The following is a 14,970-nucleotide window of genomic DNA, read 5'->3' on the forward strand; positions in this document are numbered from 1 at the left end:
GGCATTAACGTCAATGCAGTCTGATAAGCAGCATTTATGACCAGGTGCAGTGGCTCATGCCTGTAATCCCAGCACTTTGGGAGGCTGAGGCAGGCGGATCACCTGATGTCAGGAGTTCCTAACAAACATGGTGAAACTCTGTCTCTACTAAAAATACAAAAATTAGCCGGGCATGGTGGTGGGCGCCTGTAATCCCACCTATTCAGGAGGCTGAGAATCGTCTGAGCCCAGGAGGCGGAGGTTGCAGTGAGCCGAGATCACATCACTGCACTCCAGCCTGGGCAACAAAGTGAGACTGTGTCTCAAAAAAAAAAAGCATTTACAATCTATTCTCTCTGGAGCCTGCTACCTGGAGGCTTCATCTGCATGATAAAACTTTGGTCTCTACAACCTCTTATCACATCTCAGACATTTCCCTTCTGTTGATCCCAGGTCTTTAGATAAACTCAACCAACTGTCAACCAGAAAGTTTTAAATTTACCTATAACCTGAAAGCCCCCTCCCTGCTTTGAGTTGTCCCACCTTTCTGGACCAAACCAATTGTACATGTTAAATGTATTTGATTGAAGTCTCGGGCCTCCCTAAAATGTATAAAACCAAGCTGCACCCTGACCACCCTGTGCACATGTTCTTGGGATCTCCTAAGGGCTGTGTCACGGGCCATGGTCACTCGTATTTGGCTCAGAATAAATCTCTTCAAATATTTTACAGAATCAAACTCTGGAGCAGAATAAGGAGGCAGGGATCAGGTAGGGAAGAGACATGCCATTTAAGATATGGTGTTCTGTGAAGCAGTGGAGAAAAGACTTAAGGCAGTGAGGAAACCATGAAAATACCTGAGGGGTCTGTGGTGGTTCACACCTGTAATCCCAGCTACTCAGGAGGCTGAGATGGGAGTATTACTTGAGCTCTGGAGTTTGAGACCAGCCTGGGCAACATAGTGAGACCCTGTCTCTACAAAAATTACAAAATTAGCTGGGTGTGTTGGCACATGCCTGTAATCCCAGCTACTTGGGAGGCTGAGACAGGAGGATTGCTTGAGCCTAGAAGGTTGTGGCTGCAATGAGCCATGATCGGGCCACTGCGTTCCAGCCTGGGGACAGAGTGAGACCCTGTATTAGTCAGTTTTCACGCTGCTATACCCAAGACTAGATAATTTATAAAGAAAAGACGTTTAATTGACTCACAGTTCAGCCTGGCTGGGGAGGCCTCAGGAAACTTACAATCAGGGTGGAAGGCAAAGGGGAAGCAAGGCACCTTCTTCACAAGGCAGCAGGAAGAAGTGCCAAGTGAAGTGGGAACAGCCCCTTATAAAACCATCAGATCTCAGGAATACTCGGTATCGGTATCGCAGGAACAGCATGGGGGAAACCATTCCCATGATCCAATTACCTCCACTTGGTCTCTCCCTTGACAGGTGGGGATTATGAGTATTACGATTCAAGATGAGATTTGGGTGACGACACTAAACCTAACCATATTCGACTTTTTCTCTAAAAAATAAAAATTTAAAAGAAAGAAAAGAAAACCTGGGGGAAGAGCATTCCAAGCAGAGGGAAAAGTAATTACGAAGGTCCCGAAGTGTATAAAAGCTATTTAGAAGTTCAATGTGCCATTCAATAATGAGAAGCTGACCTCAGGTTGGTTGGTTGGTTCTGTAATCTGAGCCCAAAAAGCAAGGACCTTTTTTTTTTTTTTTTTTTTTTTTGAGACAGACTCTCATTCAGTCGCCCAGGCTGGAGTGCAATGGCACTATCTTGGCTCACTGCAATGTCTGCCTCCTGTATTCAGACAGTTCTTCTGCCTCAGCCTCCCAAGTAGCTGGGATTACATCATCATGCCTGGTTAATTTTTTGTATTTTTAGTAGAGATGGGATTTTGCTATGTTGGCCAGGCTCGTCTCAAACTCCTGACGTCAGGTGATCGACCCACCTCGGCTTCCCGAAGTGCTGGGAATCCAGGCGTGAGTCACCACACCTGGCTGCAAGGACCACTTTCTAGGCAGGAAAACCAATAAAAAAAGAAATTCTGAGAAGATAACACTGGCTAAGTAGGGAAGGGTCTGTTACCAGAAGGCTGTATTGTAGAAGGGCCTGGATGCCAGAAAATGGCCCTGAGCCAGCGAGCTAGTGTCACTCTGGAAACAGGTCAGTAGTGTGAAGGGAGAGGCTCTTTTAGATGTCCCTGGCATAAATATTGTGGCAGGCAGAATAATGGATCCCCAGAGATATCCATTTTGTAACTCCCAGCATCTATGAATATATTACATGGCAAGCAGGTGTAAACTAAAACAATCCAAAATCCCTCCACTGAATGAATGGATACCCTCTTGGCCAAGGTGACAGCCCGCAAAAACCTTAAAGACTGAATTCCCGGCCATGACAAGAAATGAGATTGAACATTCCTCATACCCCCACCCTTTTGGAGCTTAGGCACAACTGACCAGCATTAATGTTAAAATAGAGATCATAACACTGACAAAACAGACTCTTTTTGACTAAGATACAAGACATAAGGCTATCCAAGTCAAAGGTTAAATTGCAGTTGCCGGTCAATCTTGAGGCATAGCATCCTTATCTTAAAACATTCCTTTCCGTTTACTCCCAAGTTTTAGAGCTTTACTCCTTTAACCAACTGCAAGTTAAAGAATGTCAGAGGCCACCTATGAGCTGTAAACCCCTACTTCAAAATATCCAGCTTTTTTGGGCCAAACCAATGTATAACCTCCATGTGTTGATTTATGACTTTGCCTGTAACTTCTACTTCCCTGAAATGTATGAAACAGAGTTGTGACCTAACTGCCTCATGGTCACTTACTCAAGGTTTCTTGGATTTGCGTTCTTCCCTGGGCCCCAGTCACTCACGTTGGCTTAGAATAAGTCTCTTTAAAATCTTTTACAGTTTGTTTTTTTTAATTAACAGAAGAATTAAGGTTGTAGGTGGAATTAAGGTTGTTAATCAGCTGACTTTGAGATGGAGCGATTATCCTGGATTAGCCAGGTGGACCCAATATAATCACCAGGATCCTTATAATAAACTAGGGAGGCAGGAAAGTTTGTATCACAGTGATTTGATATAAGAAAGGCTTAACCTATGCCCTTGAAGATAGAGAAAGTGGGTCAGTCATCAGCTAAAGAATGTGGTGACCTCTAGAAATTAGACAAAGCCAGGAAACTGATTGCCCTCTGTAGCCTCCACAAAGGAGTGAAGGCTGGCACCAAAACTCAACCAGCAAAATGAATTCAATAAGGAAGATCTGAAGATCAAAGACCTTCCTCTCTCTGACTTCACATTTCTCATCACTAGGTCAGTGATGTTCAAATATTTTTTTAGGTGATTGTTAGTTTTCTGTGTCAATTGACTGGGCCATAGAGTCAAGAGGGTTTGGTCAAGCATTATTCTAGGTGTGTCTGTAAAGCGGTGTGTGTGTGTGTGTGTGTGTGTGTGTGCGCGCGTGCGCGCGCGTGTGTGTGTGTGTGTGTGTGTGTGTGTGTTTCTTTTTTGAAACAGTCTCGCTCTGTTGCCCAGGCTGGAGTGCAGTGGCATGATCTTGGCTCACTGAAATCTCTGCCTCCCAGGTTCAAGAGATTCTCCTATCTCAGCCTCCCAAATACCTGGGACTACAGGCGTTCGCCACCATGCCTGGCTAATTTTTGTATTTTTAGTAGAGATGGGGTTTCACCATATTGGTCAGGCTGGTCTCAAACTCCTGACCTCAGGTGATTCGCCTGCCTCGGCCTCCTGAAGTGCTGGGATAACAGGCTTGAGCCACCATGCCCGGCCGTGTTTGTTTTTTAAAATATAGAGATAGGGTCTTGCTCTTGCTCTGTTGCCTAGGCTGGAGTGCTATAGCGTGACTATAGCTTACTGCAGTCTCAACCTCCCAGGCACAAGCAATCCTCCCATTTCATCCTCCCAAGTAGGTAGAACTACAGGTGCATGCCACCACATCTGGCTAATTTATTTTAATTTTCTTTTAGAGACAGGGTCTTGCTCTGTTGCTCAGGCTGGTCTCAAATTCCTGGGCTCAAGTGATCTTCCTGCCTCAGCCTCCCATAGCCCTGAGATTATAGGTATGAGCCACTTCACCCATCCTGTAGGGTGTCCTTGCATGAGAATAATATCTAAATCAGTAGGCTGAGTAAAGCAGATTGCCTTTTCTAATGTGAGCGGGCCTCATCCAACAGTTGAAAGCCTGAATAGAACAAAAAAGCTGACCCTTCCCTGAGTAAGAGAGAATTCTTCCTGCGTGATGATCTTCAATCTGTGACATTGACTTCTTTTTCTGCCTTTGGACTGAAACATTGGCTCTCCCTGGGTCTCGAGCCTGCTGGCCTTTGGACTGGAACTAAATTATCAGCTCTCCTGGGCCTCCAATTTGTCTACTCACCCTGTAGATCTTTAGACTTGCTAGACCCCACAATTGTGCAAACCAATTCATTAAAAAAATAAATATCTGGCCAGGTGCAGTGGCTCACGCCTGTAATCTCAGTACTTTGGGAGGCTGAGGCAGGTGGAGCACCTGAGGTCAGGAGTTCGAGACCAGCCTGGGCAACATGGCAAAGCCCTGTCTCTACTAAAAATACAAAAATTAGCCAGGTTTGATGGTGCATGCCTGTAGTCCCAGCTACTTGGGAGGCTGAGATAGAAGAGTCACTTGTGCCCCAGGAGTGGAGGTTTCAGTGAGCTGAGATCGCACCACTGCACTCCAGTCTGGGTGACTCTGTCCACCTCCCCTGACAAAAAAATTTTTGAAGAAACAGGCCGAGTGTGATGGCTCACACCTGTAATCCCAGCACTTTGGGAGGCCGAGGTGGATGGATCACAAGGTCAGCAGTTCGAGACCAGCCTGGCCAATATGATGAAACCCCTTCTCTACTAAAAGTACAAAAATTAGCTGGGCATGGTGGTGGGCACCTGTAATCCCAGCTACTTGGGAGGCTGAGGCAGGAGAATTGCTTGAACCCAGGAGGCAGCGGTTGCAGTGAGCAGAGATTGGGCCATTGCACTCCAGCCTGGGCAACAGAGTGAGATTCCGTCTCAAAAAAAAAAAAAAAAAAAAAAATTTTTCGAAGAAACGTAAGTACATCCTTCCAAGGACAATTCCTCTTGGGAGAGTTGATGGACCAGAAAATATTGTGAAATGTGAGCTTGCTGGATGTATGATTTTTCCAGGTACTTAAGTCCTCACTGTGCTACCCATGTGACCTTCAGGCCTAAGTCATCAAGATGCACAGCACAGGACAGAAGGCCCTCTAGTCCTGCACATGGTGACATGGAATTGCTTTGCTGGTCCTCACAGACACAGGCTCCATCCAAGCCTGGCTCCTACCCATCACAGTTCTGTAGGTTGCCCATTTGCAGAAGGCCTTCCATCTGACACTCCTCCTTGCCTGCTTGCTCTCCAGCCATATTGTGGCCAATTTGCCATGAGGGGGCTGCAGTGGCCAAGCCTGCTGGAAACTGTGAGGTGTAGCTGGGAGAGAAAGGACACACTCCAGGTGTTCTTACTGCCTGTGACGATGCAGCTGCAGCGATGTACTGGCTGCTCACAAGCCTGTTCCTTCTTCTATTGTAGGGCATGAAGGATTCTCTCATCACTGGGTCAGAAGGGGGAACAGAAGTTTTTCTCATGCCTAATTTTTGGTTTTCAGTAAGGTCTTTTTCATTTTGTCTGGGAGAAACTGGAAAAGAAAAGATACTTGAAATAAACGGAAGCAAATTTAAACAAAGAAACACTTGAAATAAACTGGAAAGAATTTTCTTTCTTTCTTTCTTTTTTTTTTTTTTTTTGAGACGGGGTTTCTCCATGTTGGTCAGTCTGGTCTTGAACTCCTGACCTCAGGTGATCTGCCTGCCTCAGCCTCCCAAAGTGCTGGGATTACAGGCGTGAGCCACCATGCCTGGCTTTTTTTTTTTTTTTTCTTTTTTAACATTAACATGTTTTGCAAGAAGAAAAAGAATATGAAGGACACTAAGGGCAAATAAATATATGTGTTTACAACAGCAAAGACATGGAATCAACCCAAACGTTTATCAATGATAGATTGGATAAAGAAAATGTGGTATATACACCATGGAATACTATGCAGCCATAAAAAAGGAATGAGATCATGTCCTTTGCAGGGACATGGATGGAACTGAAAGCCATTATCCTCAGCAAACTAACACAGGAACAGAAAACCAAACACTGCATGTTCTCACTTATAAGTGGGAGCTAAGCAATGAGAGCACATGGAGGGGAACAACACACACTGAGGTCTGTTGGGGTGGCAGGGGGAGGGAGAACATCAGGAAGAATAGCTAATGCATGTAGGGCTTAATGCCTAGGTGATGGGTTGATAGGTGCAGCAAAGCACCAAGGCACATGTTGACCTGTGTAACAAACCTGCACATCCTGCACATGTACCCTGGAGCTTAAAAAATAAATATGTGTGTGTGTGTGTGTGTGTGTGTGTGTGTGTGTGTGTGTGTTTAAATGGAGAACCATCAACCAAGAGAAAAGCAGTATCCACTTGCAGATTCGGATCCCTGCGTCCTGTCGCCTTATATGTCTGGAATCAATACATTCTCAACTGGTCCTGTAGTAAGGTGCTCATGGGGTTTGTCTTCAAACTCGCTGTTAGAGGACTTTTTAAATCACAGGCTTAGCAATCTAGCTGAATTACTGCCACTCTTCTAGGTGGGAACTCTCACCTGTTGCTGAAGGCTCCAGATGCTCCTGCGGTACTTGAACTCCTCAGCCTCCCAAAGGGCTGGCATTACAAGTGTGAGCCACCATGCTGGCTGATTGTGCTAACCGTTTACAGCAGCAGCCACCCCGCTCCCTTCTCCAACATCCTTAAGCCCTGGCAACCACAACCCTGTTCTCCATCTCCATAATTTGTCATTTCAGGACTGTTGTATAAATGGAATTGTAGAGTATGCAACCTTTTGAGATTGGATTTTTTTTCACTCAACATAATTCCCTGGAGAGTAATTTGGGTTGTTTTATATGCCAAAAGTTTTTTCCTTTTTAGTGCTGAGTAGTAGTCCAACGTATGTGTGTACCGTGGTTTGTTTCACCATTTAACAACTGAAAGACATTTTGGTTGCTTCCAATATTGGGCTGTCATGAATAAATCTGCTAGTTCATTTTCCTACTTAAAAAAAAACCTGACTTACTGTCTACATCAGTGATCTTTATACTTGGTCCATGAACTCCTAGGGAGTCCATTAATATCCTAAAATTCTATTCAAACTTGTTGTTTTTCTTTGAAGAGGGTCCATTGCTTTAGGTGAGAGAGACTCTTACCCCAGTACTCATGTTTCCATAGAGGAGAGGGAACTTCAGTTTTCTCTAGGAGGCACATTTCTTTTTTAGTTTTAATTTTATTTTATTATTATTTTTTGAGACTGAGTCTTGCTCTGTTGCCCAGACTGGAGTCCAGTGGTGTAATCTCGCTCACTGCAGCCTCTGCCTCCTGGGCTCAAGTCACTCTCCTGCCTCAGCCTCCTGAGTAGCTGGGATTGCAGGTGCCTGCCACCATGCCCGGCTAATTTTTGTATTTTTAGTGGAGATGGAGTTTTACTATGTTGCCCAGGCTGGTCTCAAACTCCCGACCTTATGTAATCCACCTGCCTTGGCCTCTCAAAGTGCTGAGATTACAGGTGTGAGCCACCACGCCCAGCCTAGGAGGCACACTTCTACTCCTTCTCTACATTTTATTTGCTTTTCCTAACAGGAGAAGGAGTAACTAATACTTAGGATGGTCTGCTTTTCATTGGTCCCAATTATGGGCCAGGTTAATATGTTCAAGGTCACTGCAAATAAATGATCTGACTTCTTTTCCATTTGTCTGTACAAGTGGCAAATATTCTGTTTCCTGCTTCTGTGACCAGGTCGGGGCTTCTCCTGCCTGTGGCTAGATGGCTATTTCTGTCTAAATTAGGAGGAAGAAGTAGGAAGTCCATTTTGGCCTTGGGGCCCTTCTATGTTCTCCAATACAGCATTAATGTTAGCAAAGCTCAACTTTGACTCCCATCTCATTCTGTATATATTTCTTTTTTTTTAAAAAAATGTAACACTGTTTATTTAACTTCAAAAACATTTCAGCATTCTAAACATAGAAAAAGATAACAGAACGTTGCAAATCGTGTTTGAGTACAGAAGGTCCTTGAACTTTCATTGATGAAGTGGCTTTCTGCTTTGCTGACAACGAAGAATTCTATAGTTTGTTTGAAAACAAACAGTTTAAAAATTGCCAAATTGCCCTGTGCTACGGCCCCTCCAAAATGCATCTTCCCCACAGCCTCAACGCCAAGCAAGAAACATCAAGAGTTTGTCTCCAGTGTTTTGTTCTTTTAACAAACTACAATATATACAGTTGATAACTCAGGATTTCTAGCCAATAACCACATAGTTAACACCACTTTACAAATAAAAAAAAATGCCAGAAACATCTTTAAGTCCCTTGCAACACCAAGAGCCAAGTGCACAGAGTGAGGAGAACACGAGCATGCCTTTTCATTTTAAAAATGTTTGGAGGCCGGGCGTGGTGGCTCACGCCTGTAATCCAAGCACTTTGGAGGCCAAGGCGGGCAGATCACCTGAGGTTGGGAGTTCAAGACCAGCCTGACCAACATGGTGAAACCTCGTCTTTAAAAAAAAAAATGTTTGGAAATATGAACAACTTTGATACAGTTTCAGGATGCTCTGGACACCCATGACCACTTAGTGTAAACCACTGACAACCTCTAGAGCACTTTGAGACTACAATATGATCGTGATCACATTTTGCAGTTAAACATGATGAGGGCAACAGACACTTCTCAAATAAGAGATGTATCAGTTACAGTGCTCTGGGTTGGGCACTGTGGCTCACACCTGTAATCCTCCCACTTTGGGAGGCCAACGTGGGTGGATCACCTGAGGTCGGGAGTTTGAGACCAGCCTGGCCAACGTGGTGAAACGCTGTCTCTACTAAAAATATAAAAATCAGTTGGGCATGGGGGTGAGTGCCTGTAATCTCAGCTACTCAGGAAGCTGAGGCAGGAGAATCACTTGAACCTGGGAGGCAGAGGTTGCAGTGAGCCGAGATCACGCCACTGCACTCCAGCCTGGGTGACAGAGTGAGATGCCATCTCAAAAATAAAACAAAAACAAAAAATTATGGCACTCCCCTACTCTAAGGTATTCACAAGGAGACAGTTTTTTAATTCATCCTCCTCATCTTCCTCCTTCTCTTCTTCCTCCTCGTCCTCTTTATCTTCCTCTTCCACCTTTATCTAGGCAACTTTAGCAGGACCCTTTGCACCATCAAACTTTCCTTTCGACTTATAGTCAGCAACATGCATCTCATACTTCTCCTTCAGCTTTGCTGCCTTAGCGATGTAAGGTTGCTTTTCACCATCATTTAAGTCATTCCACATCTCACCCAGCTTTTTGGCCACATCTCCAATAGAGATGCCAGAGTTTGTGGATTTGATCTGAACAGAACAGGAAGAATCCAGATGGTGACCTTTTGAAGGTATTAGAATCCTTCTTTTTGTCTCCGTTAGCTGGTCTGTAATCCTTCATTTCCCGGTCATAGCACACTTTATCCGCCTTTGCCATTTCATCAAATTTAGACTTCTCTTCCCTGGACATTGTCTTCCACCTCTCAGAGCACTTCTTGGAAAATTCTGCAAAATTGACAGGGACCTCTGGATTTTTCTTCTTATGATCTTCTCTGCACGTCTGCACAAAGAAGGCATAAGCAGGCTGGGTGCGGTGGCTCAGGCCTGTAATCCCACCACTTTGGGAGGCCAAGGGGGGTGGATCACGAGGTCAAGAGTTTGAGACCAGCCTGACCAATATGGTGAAAACCCATCTCTACTAAAAAAAAAAAAATCTAGGCAACATTAGCTGGGTGTGGTGGCAGGTGCCTGTAGTCCCAGCTACTGGAGAGGCTGAGGCAGGAGAATCGCTTGAACCTGGGAGGCGGAGGTTGCAGTGAGCCGAGATTGCGCCACTGCACTCCAGCCTGGGCAAAAAAAAAAGAGAGAGACTCCATCTAAAAAAAAAAAAAGAAAAGAAAAGAAAAAGAAAAAGAAAGAAAGAAGGCATAAGCAGACATGTTGCCCTTTGTTTCCTGGGAGTCATCTTTAACCATCCTGACTGTATTGTTCGCTAGTTTGGACAGTGCAGGGAATAACACGTGGCTCAGCGCTCCCCAGCCTCATGCTAGCTGCCTCAAGGAGAGCCGCCTCTTGTATATATTTCTTTATTGGCTCAGATTCCTTAGGGAAGGTGATTAATTTCAGCACCCTTGATCCCCTTCCCTATTATGTACATAGCTTTTCGTTGAAGAGAATCCCATCACACCACACACACACACACACACACACACACAGGCACACACACGCATGCACACACACACACACACACACACCCAACACACCCAACACACCCTTACTTTTTATCTTGAGTTGGTCCACAACTCTTTACTAGGATTCACATTCTCAAACCTGCCTCTCCATACTTATCCCTACTGTCTCCTGAAACAAACCTTCTGTTTCAGTCAGACCATTTCACCCATTTATACTCCAGCCACTGGATCTCTGCTTAGTCATTTCCTCTCCCTGAGAAGCTCTTCCTACTGTTCTCTGCTGGTCCAACTCCTACCCATATTTCAAAGCCGAGGTCATCTTTCTCTGTGAAAACTCTCCTGGACATTAGTGCAGAGAGTAAATTTATTTATTACCTGTAGCATAAATTGGGGTTAACTTTTCTCTTTCTTTGTCTATACCTCACTTCTCCCCACAACTAGATTTGTGTGTCCCTGGAGATCATGGATCACATTTTTTCTCTTTGTTCCCTCAAAGCTTAGCATGAGTTTGAATCTCAACAAATATTTGTGGCTAGAATTTATCTTCTATTTCTCCATTTCAGAGCACCAGTTTCCTGAGCTAGTGGTTTTGAGGGTATGAAATTGCTCTTCAACCACTATTAATAATGGCAATAGATTGTCTTATGAAAATACTTTAACAGTTTCCTTTTATTATGCATTTACTCTACCTATCACCGCTCTTTACCTGGATTAACTCACAGACTCCTCATACCAACCCTTTTAGAGATTCAGAATGCTTAGGTGATTTATTCAAGGTCCATCAGCCCATATGTGCAGAACAGAAACCTTTTTTTCTACAATAGAAAACAATTTTTTTTTTTTGAGACTGAGTCTGGCTCTGTCACCCAGGCTGGAGTGCAGTGACATGATCTTGGCTTATTGCAAACTCCGCCTCCCAGATTCAAGCAATTCTCCTGCCTCAGCCTCCTGAGTAACTGGGACTACACGCTCACGCCACCACAACCAGCTATTTTTTTTGTATTTTTAGTAGAGACGGGGTTTCACCATGTTGGCCAGGATGGTCTCTATCTCCTGACCTCGTGATCCACCCGCCTCGGCCTCCCAAAGTGTCAGGATTACAGGCAGGAGCCACCACACCTGGCTGGAAAACAATAATCTTATACAGATGTTTACTGTAGCCCTAGGAAAGGGTAAATAAATCTCTGCCCTAAGCTTCTTGCTAAGTATCTGCATGGGCTGACTTACTAAAGTATCTACAGGAATTCTGTTAATGTTAAAATTCCTTTCTTAAGAGCATTCACATAATGAATAGCAACACTCAGCATTCATTGAAGAAGATTTTTTTTTAATTTATTATTTTTTTTTAGAGATGGCTTTCACTATGTTGGCCAGGCTGGTCTCAAACTCCTGAACTCCCTCATGATCTGCCCACCTTGGCCTCCCAAAGTGCTGGGATTACAGGCGTGAGCCACCACACCGGGCCCATTCGAGAAGATTAAAAAACCAATAGCAACACCATTCCTTAATCCAGTCCAATTTCACAGGTGCTATCAAAACAATGCTAAGATTGTCTCTCAGCAATCGTTTTTTTTTAGATGGAGTCTCACTCCCATTATGCAGGCTAGAGTGCAGTGGCGTGATATCGACTCACTGCAACCTCCACCTCTTGGTTTCAAGTGATTCTCCTTCCTCAGCCTGCCAAGTAGCTGGGATTACAGGTGTGTGTCACTACACCTGGCTAATTTTTGTATTTTTAGTAGAGACAGGGTTTCGCCATGTTGGCCAGGCTGATCTCAAACTCCTGACCTCAGGTGATCCACCCACCATGGCCTCCCAAAGTGCTAGGATTACAGGCATGAGCCACCTTGTCTGGTCGTCCCTTAGCAATCTTAACTTGATTACCTCTTTACAGACCCTATCCCCAATACAGTCATATCTGGAGGTCCTGGGGTTAGGACTTCAACATAGGAATTTTGGGAGGAAACAGCTCAGCCCAGTCCATAGTGGCCATATGGTGATTACTTCAGTCTTGCCTAGGTCCGTTAAATGTCATCACTGGGCTTCTGTATTTTGGAATCCTATAATCTGCATCGATACTGGGAAGCCCAGATGCACCACAGCATCTTTTACTGTCTGTCTGGTCTGCAGAAGACAACCACTATTAATCTCAAAAAAGCTGTTGTGTCTGCTTATCAGTGCACCCCTGGTGAAGGAATGTTTTCTCGGCCTTCCCAGGGAACACGGTCAGGAAGTAGTTTGATATGGTTTGGATCCATGGTCCAGCAGATCTGGTCTCACGTTGTAACTTTGTATTAGACCATTCTTGCATTGCAATAAAGAAATACTTGAGACTGGGTAATTTGCAAAGAAAAGAGGCTTAATTGGCTCATGGTCCTGTAGACTGTACAGGAAGCATGGCAGCATCTACTCAGCTTCTGGGAAGGCCTCTGGGGAGGGCTCAGGAAGCTTACAACCATGATGGAAAGCAAAGGGAGAGCAGGTACATCACATGGTCAGGGCAGGAGCAAGAGAGAGAACAGGATGATGGGTGCCACACGCTTTTTTTCTTTTTTGGAGATGGTGTCTCGGTCTGTTGCCCAAGCTGGAGAGCAGTGGTGTGATCTCAGCTCATTGCAACCTCTACCTTCCAGGTTCAAGAGATTCTCCTGCCTGAGCTTCCTGAGTAGCTGCGACTACAGGCGTATGCCACCACACCTGGCTAATTTTTTGTATTTTTAGTAAAGACGGGGTTTCACCATGTTAGTCAGGATGGTCTTGATCTCCTGACCTCGTGATCTGCCTGCCTCAGCCTCCCAAAGTGTTGGAATTATAGGAGTGAGCCACCTCGCCTGGCCCCACATGCTTTTAAACAACCAGATCTCTTGAGAACTCACTCACTATTACTGGAACAGCATCAAGCGGGATGGTGCCAAACCATTCATGAGAAATCCACCACCATGATCCAATCACCTCCCATCCAGCCCACCTCCAATATCGTGGATTACAATTCATGATGAGATTTGGGCAGGGACACAGATCCAAACCATATCAAACTCCACATACCTTATATTTTGAGCTTTATGATTCCCCAGTATCAGTTCTGGTGTGCCCACGTCATTTATTACAGAACATCGTCTTCCCTACTTCCCAATTCCCTAGTCTCAAGGAGCAATCCCAGCAGCATATTAGAATTGGCACCATGTGTCCTTGCCTGGCCATTAAACCCCGAGTCATGGGAGGGTGCTCCTATGACAGTGAGTTCTCCCCATTCCAATCTCATCTTTCTCCCCTTTGTCAAACCTGGCTATCCAGGCAGCCTAAGGCAGGGACAGCCCCAGGCTCGGTTTCAGTCTCACTTGCTGGCCTAGTGATGCCCTTCCCTGTCACACTCAGTGAATAAGGACAAGTCAGCTGGGAAACTACTATTTGTGGAAAATACTGTGGACTTTCAGGGATCCTCAAGAGGAAATCTTGGGCCCTGAAGAACCTGCGGGGTGTGAGGTGGGGTGGTCTTTGACATCATGATGAGGTAGGACATGTCCCTGAGAAGGCGTTTGTTGCCTGGCTGGATTCTGTAGCTGCTCTGGCCCTCTTGGTGATTGTACCACCTTCTCCCACTCATTCCCAGTCCTGTTAATACCCACTCTCCTACTGGTCCCCTACGGACAGTTACCAAATCCATTCTGCCCCCTGCCTCTCAGTTCGGCGGGTTCCCTCTTCTCCGACCTTGAGGTCATGTCCGCCACAGTGCCCAGCTGATCCTGGAACCTATTTTCCTCTCTGCTGTGGCCGTTGCTGTGTCTTAGGCTGCTGAGAGCATACTTCCACCATATGGCCAAAGGAAACATTTACAGTTCTACAAGACTGTTTCTCTAGGACATAGCCACTTATCCTACCAAAGGACGTGTACATCTTCCAGAAAGTTCTTCCTTGGGGCAAAAGCCCGCAGTGGTATCTGCTCTGCAATCTCAGTGGATGACATTCTTTTCTCAGACTAAACGCAGTTTAATGAACAAGCCGCTAGGGGGCAAAGCTGCTTTAGTTTAGTAAATTTGAATTGCTGCTTTTTGTTTTTGTTTTTGTTTTTTTTTTGAGACGGAGTCTCACTCTGTCGCCCAGGCTGGAATGCAATGATGCGATCTCAGCTCACTGCAACCTCCGCCTCTCAGGTTCAAGCGATTCTCCTGCCTCAGCCTCCTGAGTAGCTGGGATTACAGGCACCCATCAGCACGCCTGGCTAATTTTTGTATTTTTAGTAGAGACTGGGTTTTGCCATGTTGGCCAGGCTGGTGTTGAACTCCTGATCTCAGGTGATCCACCCGCCTCAGCCTCCCAAAATACTGGGATTACAGCCGTGAGCCACCGCGCCCAGCTCTTTTTAAATTTTTTCTTTTTTTATCTCACTCTGTCGCCCAGGCTGTAGCACAGTGGTGTGAACTCTTCTCACTGCAACCTCCACCTCCCAGGCTCAAGCCATTCTCCCACCTCAGCCCCCTGAGTAGCTAGGACTACAGGTGACTGTCACCACGCCTGGCTAGTTTTTGTATTTTTTGTAGAAACACATTCTCACTGTGTTGCCTAGGCTGGTCTGGAACTCCTGGGCTGAAGCAATCTTCCTGCCTGGACCTCCCAAAGTGCT

At 45.3% G+C, this 14,970-nt stretch overlaps 1 pseudogene; it reads right to left on the reverse strand.

The window, feature by feature from the left end:
- Window positions 1-9,162: 9,162 nt before the first annotated feature.
- On the reverse strand, window positions 9,163-14,013 carry LOC116538016 (annotated as a pseudogene).
- Window positions 14,014-14,970: the final 957 nt, after the last annotated feature.

Source organism: Sapajus apella, unplaced genomic scaffold (assembly GCF_009761245.1).
Source record: "Sapajus apella isolate SASKATOON/1434 unplaced genomic scaffold, GSC_monkey_1.0 scaffold115, whole genome shotgun sequence".
Lineage (NCBI taxonomy): Eukaryota > Metazoa > Chordata > Mammalia > Primates > Cebidae > Sapajus > Sapajus apella.